This window comes from Alosa pseudoharengus, unplaced genomic scaffold, assembly GCF_046254945.1.
Source record: "Alosa pseudoharengus isolate Yale_2024_CS ecotype anadromous, Long Island Sound unplaced genomic scaffold, YU_APseudo_1.1 YU_APseudo_1.1_scf_10, whole genome shotgun sequence".
Classification (NCBI taxonomy): domain Eukaryota; kingdom Metazoa; phylum Chordata; class Actinopteri; order Clupeiformes; family Clupeidae; genus Alosa; species Alosa pseudoharengus.
Window position 1 is genome coordinate 19823427 of NW_027468565.1, and position 16021 is coordinate 19839447.

At 42.5% G+C, this 16021-nt stretch overlaps 1 long non-coding RNA gene across 2 annotated transcripts; it reads left to right on the plus strand.

Moving 5' to 3' along the window:
* Nucleotides 1–1323: 1323 nt before the first annotated feature.
* Nucleotides 1324–13458, plus strand: LOC143140149 (uncharacterized). Of its 2 annotated transcripts, XR_012990552.1 has the most exons (7): nt 1324–1551; nt 1651–1726; nt 1826–1876; nt 1954–2873; nt 7347–7612; nt 9606–9719; nt 11041–13458. It is a non-coding gene; the product is annotated as an uncharacterized LOC143140149 (long non-coding RNA). The 2 variants fall into 2 exon arrangements; XR_012990550.1 differs by having other exon boundaries at nt 1826–2873.
* The last annotated feature ends 2563 nt before the right edge of the window (nt 13459–16021 follow it).

A 16021-nucleotide genomic window follows, 5' to 3' on the forward strand; every position in this document is an offset into this window, starting at 1 on the left:
TGAGAGGGCGCTAGGTAAGTTTTTTTAGATTTTTTAATCTTAATATAAGATCAATAACACTTGGTTAGAATTAATTTTTGCAGTGTGGAAGGAGTGACCTATAGTTCCAACCCAGTATGAATATGCAATAGAAATATGCAATATGAAAGGGCTGGTGTGTGGGGATGTGGCCTCCTGTTGTGATGTAATCAGGTCTGGTCAGCTTTATTATTCTTTAATTAAGCTTCAAAGGCCTGGCCACATACTGTTTTAGCACCCCAACCTGCTCATGGCCAAATGGTGACAATAGAAGGACTGCACCCCCCATCCTTGCCCCCCTAGTGTAAACACAAGAAACAAGGATAACAAAGGATGCTCTGAATACAGTCCAAGGACACACACAAGAGACCCACCTGGGTAAATGACAATACAAAGCTGATTTATAATACTTTCAGTAGTCGTCTACACGTTTACATGTGAATACATCGTGCCAATCATGTGGTATGTTGTCAGCAAAGTTGTAATGTGAAAACTTCTCGGAAAACTTCCGCACTTCATAATGACATTCATATTTCATTCATATGAGGCCCATACACAATGATTCATCACAATGAATTTAAAGGAAAATTCCGGTGTGATATTGACCTAAAGTGTGTTGAAACATGATACCGAGTGTGAACTTATGTCTCATAGCTCATCTCGGCTTGTCCCCTGCACTCCGAAATCTGGCGCTAGTTAGCCGATGCTACCAACAATTTTTCGATGGGAGTGCCTCGGGCATCGGCCAAGCCATGCAAATAAATCACTGTTTTACACCATTTACGAGGCTCAAAGTAGCTCCATACTTCATTGGTAGACTTCCGAGGGCCTTGACATTTAAAACAAGACATTGAGAACTTTGAAAAGGCACTGGTAGTTTATTTACAAGACGATTTATACAGACAGTACCTTCAGGAAGTTTACCGTTCGCCGCCATCATCTAGAATTTAGTCACGATAAGTCGAGCGACGAGTACAAATGAACAGGTATGATAAGGGATCAGATTCCAAAAATAATTCCCTGGAAATGCATGGATTCCAGTTGTTTCCAGTGGTATGAAAGACATCAATCAGCAGTAATTACATGAATTCATTTGATCGTAGAACATTGGGAAATCCCATTCAACTCAATGGAGTGTAGCATTGTGAAGAGCCGTATTATATAAAACAAACAACTTCATCCACATCCATGAAGTATGCTAGCCTAAGCCATTTAGTCTAATTCTTCTTTTAGGCAGAACAGAACCCATGGGGTGAATATATTCTTCTCCATTTGTTTATGTAGCAGGGTAGCTTGTGCTTTCCCTGTTTCCCTCTGGCAGCTGCCAGATTGGAGGTGGGTACGTTAATGAAGGGGGCGGCCCCTACATTGAGTATATTTATACGGCTAGATATCAGCTGACAGTGCGTCTTCCGTTCTCCCATTGTCGCTGGAGGAGCTAGCTTCCGTGTTTGGGTGGCTTGTGGGCAGTTTGGTTTGGCCTTGCTGGAGCTAGGTTTACTGCTTGGGTCTCTTGCATCGTTCTACTACAAGGTAAGCTTTCTCTTAAATTCACACGGGGTTTGGTGCGGTCGTGACACCTGTTCATGCTTTTGTGCGACCGCATCATTAGTTTATGCTTCTTTGCTTTAGAGCGCATCTTCGCTTGGCAGTGGACTGTTTGCACGTCCAGCCTTGGGCGTTTATTCACTGGAATCGTACCATTAAGGTATACCGATCTTCTTAATTTATGTCGGACGCTTTTTATACCCCGTTGATTATCTCCGGGGGGTTTAATCTGCCTTGTTTGCCTGTTGTCTGGTTTTAGCATTTTTCGGTAGCCCTTCCTGTCATGTTCTTGGATTAGCTGTGCTTCCAGGTATGTAGCCTACTCTTAATTTCAGTTTCTGCATTTAGAGGTATTTGGCTTGTATTAATTCTCCTCTGCGATTCCAGATGGTGAAGTTTAACTGAAGCCTGTGCGGTGCTCCAGATTGTGGCTGCACATAGGCCTCGCCGCTGCTGCTTTGTTTCCACATAAATTCTACCTTTGCTGTCCAGTCAGGTAGCTTCCCCCCCGGCCGTGCCACCTGGGAAGCCGCTTGCCGTACAGTATACTGTGTATTCTATGTGTTATGACTGCATGTTCTAACGTGTCCAAATGATACTGGGCTAGACTGTACTCGCCTCTATCACCACCGCCTGTTGCTATATGGTTTAGGCCTACTTTTGTGTCCATTGTCTTCACGCTGTGTGTTTTGTTTGTTTATTTTCTTTTTTTCATTTCACTCTCCTAAATAGGAGAGTTGACTGTATGTGCGCGTGTGTGTGCGCGTGGTTGGGGTGCATGTGCTTGTGAGTGTGTGAGTGTGTGTGTCTGCGGTTGAGGTGCATGCTTGTGTGTTCGTCTGCGGTTGAGGTGCATGTTTGTGTGTGTTCGTCTGCGGTTTAGGGTGCATGTGCATGTGTGTGTGCGTGGGCCTTGGAATCTTGTGATTGTGTCTTGCAGTGGACCATTGGGGCAGTATGCAGGGACCTCCCGCCTAGTACTAAGTGGAAGGCCCAGGGCTCTGTGTGCATAAAAGCTAAGTGTCCTAAACATTGTTGTATGCTATGTCCAACTAGCCATTTTGTGACCTCCCTGCCCTCACTAAACATTGTTGCCCTTCTCTTTTTCTCTCCCTTGGTGTGTGTGGAAGACAGGAGCTGTTTGACCTCGAGCAGTGGGTCGGTGGTGGAGCCCTTTCCTCACTGGTCTTCTATTTTGTGCACATCCAGGGTTTTTCTTTTTTTTCTTTTGTATTTTGCTCTTGCTGTATTCACGTGTGGTGTGGTTTTGGACCCGTCCCCCTCCTCTTCAGTCTACCCCTGCCGTGGTAAGCTACAGTCCTGTTCTCCCCACACTATCCAGCTGAGTAGTCTCTCCGGGCCCTGCGCCCCCATGGTCCACACATCTTATAACATCTTATAACTGCTCATATCCGCTTGTTTTAAGGAGTGATCACTCTGTTAGTACTTTGTCAATCTCTTAATAAAAAGACTTGTATTTTTTTGTAAATCACGTCTTCAGTCTTTTGATGTATGCGAACCTGTGTCATTGGTTGAGAGTAACCACCCTTTAAAACTAAACTTCTTGGGGCGCAATCCCCTAGATGGCGTAGTCGTCTAGAATCAATAACCCCTCAGCTCTGCCACATTTACAACAAATATAACAGTGTTAAATGGACTTAAACCTGATCCATTTCAGGTGAGTGGAATTCCAAAACATTTTCTCACAGTCTGTTGTACCAAAAACACTTTGAGTACAGAGTAAATCCTCTTCGGAGGTAACTTTGAGATTCTGAGAGTGGGTGTGAAATATCTCCACAATGTGAGTGACAAATGATGATGCAAACATAATCTCTGCATAGAGTATTCTGTCAAACAGCTGTGAAGAGATGAATGGAACCTTCTAGACATCTGTCAACGGTTAGCAGAGTGATAAGTCAGGGTCGGGTCCATTGATGTCAATAAGGCAATGTTACATCAAGCAGACACCCTCAATACTCAAGAATTCTCTTGTCGTATAACGTACTTCAAGGCACCTTCATTTTTGTATATCTCCCTCTCACACTTTGCAAAACCACTGATAATCAGCTTTTTTGCCACCTGCTATGCTGTTTTGAGTTTTGGGGAGAGGAGGGGCTGTTTGGAGTTTTGGGGAGAGGAGGGGCGGGGAAGTGTCTTCCAGGCAAGAGAGTAAAAGTGCTGGGTAATGAGAAAAAGGATTTAGCCTGATTGAATTATTAATTGAACAGGGCTTTGTGAGCACTGTTCACTCTTACGAAATTCTGCAATGTGATTTAGTCATCTGACCATCCTGCCTTTTTCCACGGCACTCTCTTGTAATTACTAGGATACAAGGTTGTCCAAACCCATCCTTTGAGTGCTACTGTGATATCTTCACTTTAGCAGTTCCTTTTGTCAAATTTTACCACTAATGTCCCCAGATTATTTAAAGAGTCATTGTCCACATACAAATAAACACATGCACACAAAATACACTTCACACACACACACATACACACACGCAGACAGGGAAAACCAATGATTTAAAGTGCCTTTGTCGCTGTATGCAGTTATCACTGTCAGCGTTAACAATGCAGACTGAAGATGCTGCTCCCACTGTGATCGCACACTGCACCAACAGCTGCGGCAGCCACACGGCCAGCTGATTCTCACAGATGTTCAGGAGGACTTTAGCCTGATTGCAGGAGACGAAGAAAAGGAGGAAGAAGTAAACAAGGAGATTCGCCCCCAATACGGACTATGTCACAATGTTGCTGCCTTTCTCAATTTCTCCCTGTGCTACATGTAGAAGGCAGGATCTACATCCGCAGGGTTAAAACCCCTACCTGGATGACTGGAAATCAAAGGATTTGTGTCCCAAGCCAACTAGTCTCAGGCCTATTCTGCCTTCACTGAATGAATAGAATAGCCGGTGTAGCCTCCCTGTGAAACTCTTGTTTGTTTAGCTGTTTTCAGATATAACCTCCGGAGTATATGCGGAGGTTTGTCAAACGGAGGTCCGACCCTTCAGGAGATTCAGATATGAATCACTAGATAGGCTACGAGATATTGCATCCATACTCAAGCTTCATTCTGTGTCCGTCCTTAATTAAAATGTGATGGCTAACTGTAAAGCTGATGATACACTGAGCAATTTTTTGGGCAATGTTGCCGGCAACACAGGGCAACTAATGAGGGAAACAGACAACTAGCAACTTTATAAGCAAAACCACCGCGAGTTAGCTAAATCCCATTCAATCTCGATGGAGCAATGGTACTAGCTAACAGTTAACTGGGAAAAAACAATGCCGTCTTAATAATCTCAGCACATAAAAATACTGTAGATGTTACTTGTTTTTTTAAGCATTTAATGAAGTGAAGTGTCCATTTTGGGTTTCAACATAAACACTTACCGGAGTAAAAAGATATAAGAAGCCATTTTCATACCTGACACGTGACACTGTCATCTTTGATGAAAATTTCAGAAGCTCACAGATGGTCATGTGATTCTTTGCTAGCACTCTGATCTCCAAACATTGCCCGTATCAAAATCATTCAGATAGAAATTATGTTGCCCCGTGATTCGTCACTTTAAGGTAGAAAAAAAGTAAATAATAAATAGTAATAAATAAATAATAGAAATAAACTATGAATTGAAACGAGTTCTATAGCACCCATGGATAATGTATATATTAATATAAGGGAGTGTGTGTGTGTGTATGTGTGTTATTTCCAAATATAACATATAAATATCAGACCTAAATTTGGAGCAGGGGCGGGGGCAGAGTGTGGGGGGGGGGGGGGGGGTCCGTACTCAGTGGGCTTTTCTCAATACAAAGTACGGTAAAGAACGGTCTCCCGTTCTTGAAAGTTCGAACTTGAAAAGTTAAGATCGTGAGTCCAGACTCTGGAGAACGCGAGGACACAGGACGCTAAATTTGCAGTTTAAGACAGCAGCGTTCTTGCCAACGGCAGCTTCTCTCGGAACAGCTCGGGAGTCTAGTCATTTACCTATTGCTCTATTGGTCTACCCAGTATTTCTGACATTTACAATAAAATATATAATTCACCAGCTTGTTTAAGTTTGTTTCTCATTGATTTTTTTAAATTAAATATTAGCCTAATAAGAATATATTCACTTGCCGATGGCGGGAACAACGTTTGAAGTTCGCAGTTTAAGTGACAGTATGATTAACGTTAGTTGTGAAGCCTGTAGCCTACCGTTTATAGCCTAAACATGGATCGGATTGCAGCAGCAATTATGATAGGTAGGCCTATTATGTATCAATGCTGCCATTTCTCTTATGTGAGTGTCACGGCTGAGCTGACGTAATGCATTGTGGAATTTTCAATCCACCAAGTCACCACCCGATGCATCCTTGATAAAACCAACGATTCGAGAACACTTCCGGGAATGTTATGCGTTCTTGAATAAATGCGAACTTGTGAATTGGAACAGTACTTCGGCGGTGATTGATAACGTTTCAGAACGATTTTCAAGTTCATGAGAACACAAGTATAGAAAAGAACGCATATTGAGAAAAGCCCATTGTCTCTCTCAGCTAAGGGGTCCTTGGGCTGAAAAAGGTTGAAGACCCCTGTTATATGGTATTCTTACATGCTGAATGGTTACTGCTTAAAGAATATAAAAATATATTATACATCTGTCCCGCTAAGCATGTGACTGCTCCTCGCACACGTGTCAGACATAGACCAGCCCGCACGGCAGTGCGTCGGTGTGCAGCATGAGACAAGGCCGTGACAATGTCACTCTACACTTCTTTATCAAAACCTCCCAGCGCTGTGCTACGCCTCCGACTCCGCCAGGCTCAGGCTCCGCTTGAAATTCGAGGGGTCAGAGTGACTGTAGCTGCCAGGCGCTAAGCCAGTACCTTTAAACCTGCCCTTCAAAGATTGTATACGCACGGGAGGGGATTGGGATGGGGCTGGTGGGGTAAGTGAGTTATAATCTGTGCCGTTCCTATAATCTCTCTCAGTCAGCGCACAGCGTTCTTAACGGCTGCACTTCCCTTCCGCGGTTCCTTCAGTGCCTTTTCACTCCACCCGTCTTCCATGTCTCCCTCCGTCCAGCGCCTTCTGTCTAAAATCAGGCCAGTGTCCTCCTGAGCTCGCCGGCACTTTTCTAGGTCATGGTGATAACATGCGAACTTTAAGCTCTCAGCCCAATCTCTACTGCCAGTGTGTAGTGTAGTAGGAGAGAGGCCGGGTTCTTGAATAAAACATGTCTGCTTCTGGAAATCCCTCTCTGTCTGTCCGTCCTAAAAGTGACCAGACAAACATGAATTGGATAGAGTGGACCAAGATATTGCTTTGGAAATTCTTGCGAGCAACTGTTGCTGTGTGTTTGAAATGTGCATCCGTGAGAGCTGGTACTGTGTCGATATCATTTCATGGTGGAAATGTCCTCCTTTCGTGCACTGTGGACCTTATTTCGAGTAGTGAGGTATCTGTTGGAATACACTTGAAGTCTTTAGTGGAATGTAACACTAACATGTATATCTGACGACAACCATCTTGAATTTCACTCTTGGAGTCAGACCTAATAACCACAACTGTATTTTTAACTACTAACATTCAGTTTCGTGCTTACAACAATGATGGAAAGCGGTATGCAAGAAAGACGTGTATCACTGTCAAAATACGGGGATGTACAGTGCATGCAATGCATAGAAATTCACTTTAACTGTGGCACTGATTCATAACTTCAGACAGACAAATGTTAATCACTACGAACTGTCTTTCTTCTCACTTCTCGCATCATTCTCTCTTGATCTGGTTAGTGGTTGCTTCTCCATCGCAGAACAAGGAGCAAGCAACTTGCAAGCTGACGTCACCTTCAGATGGGTAATGGATGTCCCCTTTCCTCCTCCACGCATTCTTTACCTTGCGGTTTGGCCAACACAGCAAAGAGCCCGAGGAATGAGTCGTCCCAAACAGGAGCGCAACGCCCACAGGAATCACATGCTCTGGTGCCTAACACAGGGAGCAGATGGTCGACAACAGCGTCATGGCCTCTCAATGTCAGATGGCGGTCAGAGGAGGAAAAGTGAGTGTCTACATAGCATAAGAGCAGAAAGGTAGCAGACCTGGGGAAATGGATAGTGACAGACAGTGACAGGCACACTCAGAGACAGACTGTCTCTGTTGTTATTTATACAACTAAAGTTGAGCCACTAGTCTCACACCTTAGTGTTTGGTGTGAGAAAAAGGCTTGGGTGATGGCATGTATGCCAGAGAAGATAGATGGCCCTCCTGATATCTGTAAGGATGGCAACACAGATGTAAAACAAAACTGCCGGTCTCATCCATCAGGTCAAGTCTCATGTCTGTGTATTCTTTTCTTACACCCCACAGAGATTGTAGTTTATGCATCCAGTTTAGATTGTGAGAGATTAGTGTGAACTATACATGATCAGACAGGTATGAACCAATTGAGGGCTTATATTGACGTCTAGTGCTATGGCATAAGCATTATTACAGATAAAAACAAGGTTAAGAGTAGTTGATTAACTATGATGAAATTACTGATATATGTTTACATTTGAATTATATAGCATGTGTAAATTTGAACTACATAGCATGTGGGGATTCTATTGTGCAGCAGTTTCTATTGTGTGTGATCAACAAAAAGAATTCCCATGTTGGCAATTAGATGGATAGATAGATAGATAGTTACTTTATTGATCCCCAAGGGGAAATTCAAGAAATGATTAGACAGTTTCCTAACAATATCTTGTTTTTATGGTGACTTGAACATTTTTCTGTGTGTTTTTGTGCTAGACCCGAGGACTTGTTTGTGTCTCTGTACTGACTTCCTTTTATCTGTCCCATATCTCTCTTTTATCACGCCATCTCTGAAAGAGACATTGTGGAAAAGAGTATCTCAGAGTAATCAATCAGAGTGGATAATGGCCTGAAAAGAGATTTAATTGTCATCTGAACATTTTGTTCTGCTCTTGCAAAAATATAGTCACTCTGTAAGAGTGGGTGTCACTGATTCAGATTGTGGGTAATTTTCCCATTTCCTGTCTCCTCTGGCTTTTTAGTACACTGCAGATGTCATGTAATGGCTTGAGCCAAAGCTCTTCATTTGTTTCTCGGTGTAACCAGGCCCGTCGCCAAAACAAACTGAATGGGGTGCAATTGGTGTTCTAGCCATTCGGCACATCATTTGGGCCTGCTAACCCTAACATTACACACCCACTTAATTATAAAAAATAATAATTTTACTTTAATTCTACTTTAATTTCTACATACATTTCTTAGAAATATCATGCACATATTTAGAGACTTATTTAACCTGCAACTTGCTCTTGAGAGCAGTTTATTACACCCCTAAACTCCTCTCATGTTCTTAAAATGGCTTACACATAACTTTACACCTTCTTCCTCGTTTCGGGAATTGATATCTATCTGGCCCCTCCCTTCTCTACAAACTTTGCCTGCTACAGGCTACTGCAGCTTACGCGTTAGCGAGCTTGTCTGCGTATAATGGTCCCACCCCCAAGTACTCAGGACCGATTCTGTAGTCTTATGATGGACTACTGCACTAATGGATTAATGCCTGAATTGGCCTACCTAGACTGTAATTGGTTGTTTTTTTTTGTTTTGTTTGGGGGTAAGTTTGGAGTTTAAGTGGATTTCATTCATGGGCCAAACAGGCCAGGCCTGTCTTTCACGTCCTGACTTATTTCTGGCTGCTTGTATTTTGCTCTAATAATTTCTCCCAGCCTCCACTTTGAAACCCTACCTCCACTTGTCTCACTCCGTTATAAAAAAATATTACTCTGCCTCTTCTAAAAGCTCTGTCAGTCAGATGTTGACTGTATTAACTTTATTCATGAGCACTTTTGGCTTTGAGGGCACACGCGGGAAGCAGCTTCAGCTTTGTATGCTTCCTCATTCAGGGTCTGCTACACATCTCTCTTTCTTCTGTTCTCTTCTCTCTCTCTCTCTCTCTCTTTGTAGCACTGCGGCAGGTGTTGTGTGATGTGCTGCAGGGACCTGGGTTGACAGTGATTTATTCTCCTTCTTCTCAGTCCGGTATAAGGACATATGTTTAAAGGTGCCCCGGTGGGAGAGGACACCCAGACAAACATTCAAACAGAGAGAAAACTCCAGGCTGCTGACACTGCCATCTTGAGCGTGTACAGGTATGAGCTTCACATTGTGTATTTATTTCAATGTAAAGAGAAACTAAATACTTTTGGGAACTTAAGAAGCAACTCACAAATTCACCTTGTTTTAAAGATGCACTCTGTAATTTGGTTTTGATTTAACAAAAGGTTGTTGATATTTGAGCCTATCACATTACACTCCTCCCTCATGTCCTGAAGCACCATGTTGATTGGCTGAGAGTTTATGGCTTGGACAATTTCTTAAAACCCACCAATACATTATACATTACAACACCTTCCACAAATCCATTGTCCAGAAAGCATTATCAACACAAAACGATAAATGGTTATACAGTAAAGCGTTTATAAAGCCTCATAAGCGTTGATGGCTATTTATAGTCATGACTGCACTCATGATGCATTAAGACTTTATTGTTTAAGTTAAACATGTGTGTACCTCTGACTCAAGGAAATGCACTGTAATGGTAGCCCATTTAACCCACGTAGCATTGAACTACCTGAGTTGTGGCTCTTGAATTCAGAAATGTGTCCCCTAGAGGGGCTCGTAGGTTGTGTTTGAGTTGGCCTCATTAAAGGTGACCTTGAGAGCATGTTATTACAAGCCTGTTGCCATGACCTTACACTTCCTGTGTGCTGATACTGAGTCGATAACACGGAGTCCTGTAGTGTAATTTCCGGCTCGGTTACTGTAACAGACGTTGTGTGTGACTGCAGCTTTACCGTAATGTTCTATTGACAAGATGTCAGGCAGACAGTCAGCACAGGGTTAGATGTCATTTTAGTTTTCAACATTTCAAACTGATCCTCAGCACCAAAATGTTTGGATGTCCAGCCTAAAGAATATCAATTTATAAGAAATAATAAGTGTCTACATTATTCAGTTTAGCACCTTTTATAATCAGTCACAATAGTGGTGTAAGAGAGGATGAGGATGAGGCAGTCAGGCAGAGTTCAGCCTGATATAGAGCTCAACAGTCACTGCCCACTCAGGGAGTACCAACCTAATTCACATTCTCCATTGAGAACTGGATTATAAGCCATAAAATCATGTCCAAGGTAGACTATAAACCAACTACGGCATGATTAAGCAACATTCAGAAGAAAGTGTCTTAAACTGTCATTAGGTTGACAAATGTATCATTAGCACACTGAGATGAGTAGTTCCTTCGCTCAGAGCTTAAAATATGTACACCCTACCTTGCCTTTTTAGTTTTCCTGTTTTGTTTTTTTTGTTGTTTTTTTGTTAAATGTTTTTTAAATGAAATGTATGATCATTCCACTGTAGCTGGTCAGCCTAAGGCAAAGCCTAAAGCTCGTTATGTATGGATTTTTCCAGGCATCTAATGGAGAAATGAATGGGACACTTACTTCTGGAGCCGGAGCCTTCGCGGAGGTGGGCGGAGTCAGAGCCTTCATGGAGGTGTGCGGTGACTGTTGAACTCCTTTGGAGGCGGGCCGTAGACCATAACAGCAAATCAAGTTTTGGGGATGAGAGGGAGGCTGCCATCTTATTGACTGTCTTCACACTTTGCCCATCATTTACATTAGGGCCCCAATTCTTTCTGCCATGCTCCGGGCACTATTTCCTCTGATGTTGTTTCTCTGTAATTACTGCTATTTCTGGAGCAAAATGGATCCTATGAATTCCCTCTCAGCCAAAATTCAATAACTCTTGATGTTCTCAGAAAGCAAAAAAAATAAGGGTGATTCTTCATGTGGAACAAAAGCTCATCTATTAAGTCTGTAATGTCTGTAAAGTTCCTCTTCCTGCATTAGCATCTCACTGTCTTTTACTGCTCAATCTCAAATTGCCAAGCGTTGCATGTTGTTGGTCTCTGTGGGCTTTTACTCAGAGCTGCTGTGTGTTGTGTTTATGCATCTTACTGGCACACTGGCTGTACTGTGTATCTGTTGAGAAATCTGTGCCATCACTGGATAATGAAGAGTTATGTCAAATACTCTTCATCAGTGTTGGCAGCGTCAGCATTCATAATGGTTATAGAGCGTTTCGTTTATAATGGTTATAGAGCATTCATAATGGTTATAGAGCGTTCATAATGGTTACAGAGCATTCATAATGGTTATAGAACGTTCATAATGGTTATAGAGCAGGGCATAATGGTTATAGAGCGTTCATAATGGTTATAGAAAGTTCATAATGGTTATAGAGCGTTTATAATGGTTATAGGGCGTTCATAATGGTTACAGAGCTTTCATAATGGTTATAGAGTGTTCTTAATGGTTATAAAGCGTTCATAATGGTTATACTGTAGAGCGTTCATAATGGTTATAGAGCAAGGCAATGAATATAAATGTAGCTTGTTCAGGCAATGGAAACAACCTGTATGTGGGAGTGAATTTAAACACTGGCATGCAGTCAGGGCCACATGAAGAATGATCTCAAAAAAGCTTTGAGTTTGGAGAGTGGGACCCAGGGGCGATTCTAGACCTAGAGCTTTGCTGGGGCACAGGCCCCCAACTCCCAATACATAAAAAAAAAAAACATTTAAATGTGCACGCAATATGAAATAAATGGCTTTTACGTCTAGCCCCCATCTTGTCCTCATCCATTTCTTGCCTGTCTCTCTCCTCCTCCTCCTCCTGCCTGGTACTGGACTGCCCAGCCTGTGCTCTTTGTCCCCTCTCTTCTCCTTCTTTTCGACCTTCTTCTCCTCCTCCTTCTCCTCCAGCACTCTCTCCCTCAATTGTTGTAGCAGCCACTGCAGCAACATCCAAACACATAGGCATAAGTAGGCCTACTGTATACTCACTGCATGAATTTAATAGGCTTTCCTACACAAGGGAAGCTTATTTTTAGTCAAAATTGAGATATACTTCCCTCCCAGGCAAGGGTCCTGTAGTCATCCTGGCAATACTGCAGTTCTTTGTAGTTTAAATAGCCTACTAAAGCCTTCATAATGACTTTTGGTGATAATTTGCAAATGTAGCCTAATCTGATTATTCTGAGTCTGATTCTGTGTAGATTATTATAGGCTACATTTACAAATGCAGCAAACTTATTTAAGTTTGCCATTAAACCATTGCTCAAATCACAGAACTGGCTATTACCAGCATAAATGTTACCTTTAATGTGGGCAATTATCATACCTCCCTCGTCCTCCTCATCTCTCCTCACTGTTCCTTTCCCTCTGCCTCTGTTCAGGAAGAATTGTCTGATGTCCATCTCTGAATAGTTTATCAGAAGGCTATGTTTAGTTTTACAGTAGGACAGCTTCACAAACAGTATAGGCTACTTTTACAGAACTCTCTCTCCAGTATACGTATAAATCATTATTAATTGTCCGCATGTGTGCATGCAGCCTACACATGGTGTGAGTGTGTGTGTGAGGGAGAGAGCACAAGCTGGTAAACTGTTGCTAAATTTAGGCTATGATGCTAAGCATTGAAAAACAGATGCTAATTATGTGGGCAACATTCTCTAACAGCGATCAACTTGTCATTTTTTCTGTCAAACAAGTTGTGAATTTGTTGAAACATTAAAACAGGGGACGACTTACTCTGTGCTCAAAGTGATATGACGAGCTCCAGCGGACGAAATACTCGGAAGAATCTTGTGAACGATTTTCATTGGTTGTTGCGTTCAATCTTACCCAGCTACAGAGGTGCTATTTCCTGATTGGCTATTATGGCCCTTTTCTATTTCCTTTTTTTTTTATTGGCTGGTAAGTGACAGGCTTGAGTCATGACTAAAGCAGGCACGGAGATGCGCTCACTCATGAATGTCGTTTCCAGGGAGAGCAGCGTTAGGATTTTACTGGGGCACTGGAGACTTTTACTAAGGCACGTGCCCCAGTGAATAAGGTCTAGTGACGCCCCTGGTGGGACCGTCTCTGAGCCAGGTTGGCTCTGGTGTTTGTTCACTGATGATCCATTACTCCCTCCCTCCCCATCTCTCTCTTTCTCTCACTCTCCCTCCCTCTCTCTCTCTCTCTCTCTCTCTCTCTCTCTGTTTGTTTGGGGCGAGTCTGGCTCCAAAAGAGTTACTGTTTGTGTGCATTCCTGGTTTGTTCTGCCGTTTCCAAGTTTGTCTGTGATGCCATGTTGAATACAGTGGCACTGTGTATTCCATGACTTGAGTAACAGTAAGTATTCTTACTATTATTTTTATTTAAGGTGACTTTAGGCAATTAAATACCTACACTGTGCAACTGTGAGCGTTAATGCAAAGGATCATGGGAGTCTAGGTAACACTCAAAACAGTTGAGCTGGGCTGTAAACTACATCTTTTTAAGTTAGGGGAAAATAATAATTATGAGTTACTTTCGTTTTCAAGGATTAAGTTGTGTTAAATCATTATTTCAAGTTAGTTTGACTGTTTGGGTTTACAGTGTAGTTTTTATGCAGATTAGGAGAGTCCTGACCTTAGGATATCAGTTAGACAAGAGAATATGCCCCCCCCCCCCCCCCCCCCCCAAAAACACACACACACACACACACACAGGTGACCGTGATTTGTTCAAGTAAGAGTTGTTCCTGGACCAACATTCTAAAGACGGTCCTGGACCAACAACTCTTTAACCAATCACAGCCTTGTGAGGTCATCAATGTGAGTCTTCTGCTTCTACCATTGCCATTTTGAAATTTCCCTCCAGAAACAACCAGTGGATCACCAACTTGTATCTCAATAAAGGTAGGTCCTTGCATATTTTGTGTAAAATAGTTGTAAAATAAAGTAATTCCGAGTGGAATCTGAATATATGCACCTTAGATTTTTTTTATTTTCGATTTAGTTGACTTGGTTCCATGTTTGTCTAATGTCATAGATATATACACTAGATGTCGCCTTGACTACTGCTGTTCATTGGAACGAATGCGTCAATCGAGACGCCATCTTGCTTCAGTGATCCACTCCTCTATAATGCATTAGCGTCAATCTGGGCAAAGATCTAGCGAAAATAAAATCACCATAAATCGTCAAAATCTCAAGCAATTATGTAGTTTTTTGGGTTGTTCCAACTGACAGGCATGTATTTATGGTTGAGTCTAGAGAAAACTAAGCTTAAGACGATAATAAAGATACATTTTACCCGTCTAGCCCCATAGACTCCCATTCATTCTGCACTAGCTAGCGGCGGCCCCTAGAGGAACAATGAGTAAACTGCAACCAGGTTCGATACAATGAAAGTAAACAGGCTCTTCGTAGACAGGCTCTGGTTGAGGCCACATACCCCTCGTCTCGTTTACTCATGTAAGTTGTAATCTCACCAGAAGTTGCTGTATATCTGTAGAACATTTACCTCTGCTACTACATAGGCTACGCCAGTCGTTACTTTTATATGCATGGGTCAGTGCCATGGGCAAACGAGATGTAGCTGAATTCATAAATGACAAAGCCATGAGAAAGGTGATTTTCTTACGTTTCAACAACAAAGAAGCCGATCTGCCATCATTGTGAGAAGTTCCCAAATTTGTCGCTAATCGCTAAAAAGGTTTTCTATCGCTGGGGATGGCCAAACGTCGCTAAATAGGTAACGCTGACAATACAGGAGAACTAGTTTAGCGCTTCAGATCCCTGTACCATGATGGCGGCGGTGTTGACGCATGCTGAGAAGCAGAAGGCGACATCTAGTGTATATATCTATGGTCTAATGTTAGCTGCCAGGCTAGGGACCATACATTTACTGTAATACATTAGCTTCCTAATAGGTAATTCAATGGCTATGCATCTTTTAAATAACCTATTTCGAAGGGATACAGTAATTGAAGTAGCTTTGAAGCTCATTTAGCAATCTTGGTGCCGCTGTTATTATGTTAGAGGCTAGGCTAGGGAACATAAATTTATGCTACCAAATTAGCTTGCTAATAGGTAGGTGCAGCATGCAACTATGTGAAGTGCCAAGCCGGTGTTATGTTAGTTCACTTGCTAAGGAGCACACTTTTGGACTACTAATGTAGCTTGGTAATAGGCTAAAGCAGTAGCTTTTGTTTGTACATGGTCCTGGAGCGACGTTGCCATGTTGGTCTTGGACCGTCTTTACAATGTTGGTCCAGGACCCACATTGTCATGTTTGTCCAGGACCGTCATTACAATGTTGGTCCAGGACCGGCTTTACAATGTTGGTCCAGGACCCACATTGTCATGTTTGTCCAGGACCGTCTTTACAATGTTGGTCCAGGACCCACATTGTCATGTTTGTCCAGGACCGTCTTTACAATGTTGGTCCAGGACCGACATTGTCATGTTTGTCCAGGACCGTCATTACAATGTTGATCCAGGACCCACATTGTCATGTTTGTCCAGGACCGTCATTACAATGTTGGTCCAGGACCGGCTTTACAATGTTGGTCGAGGACCC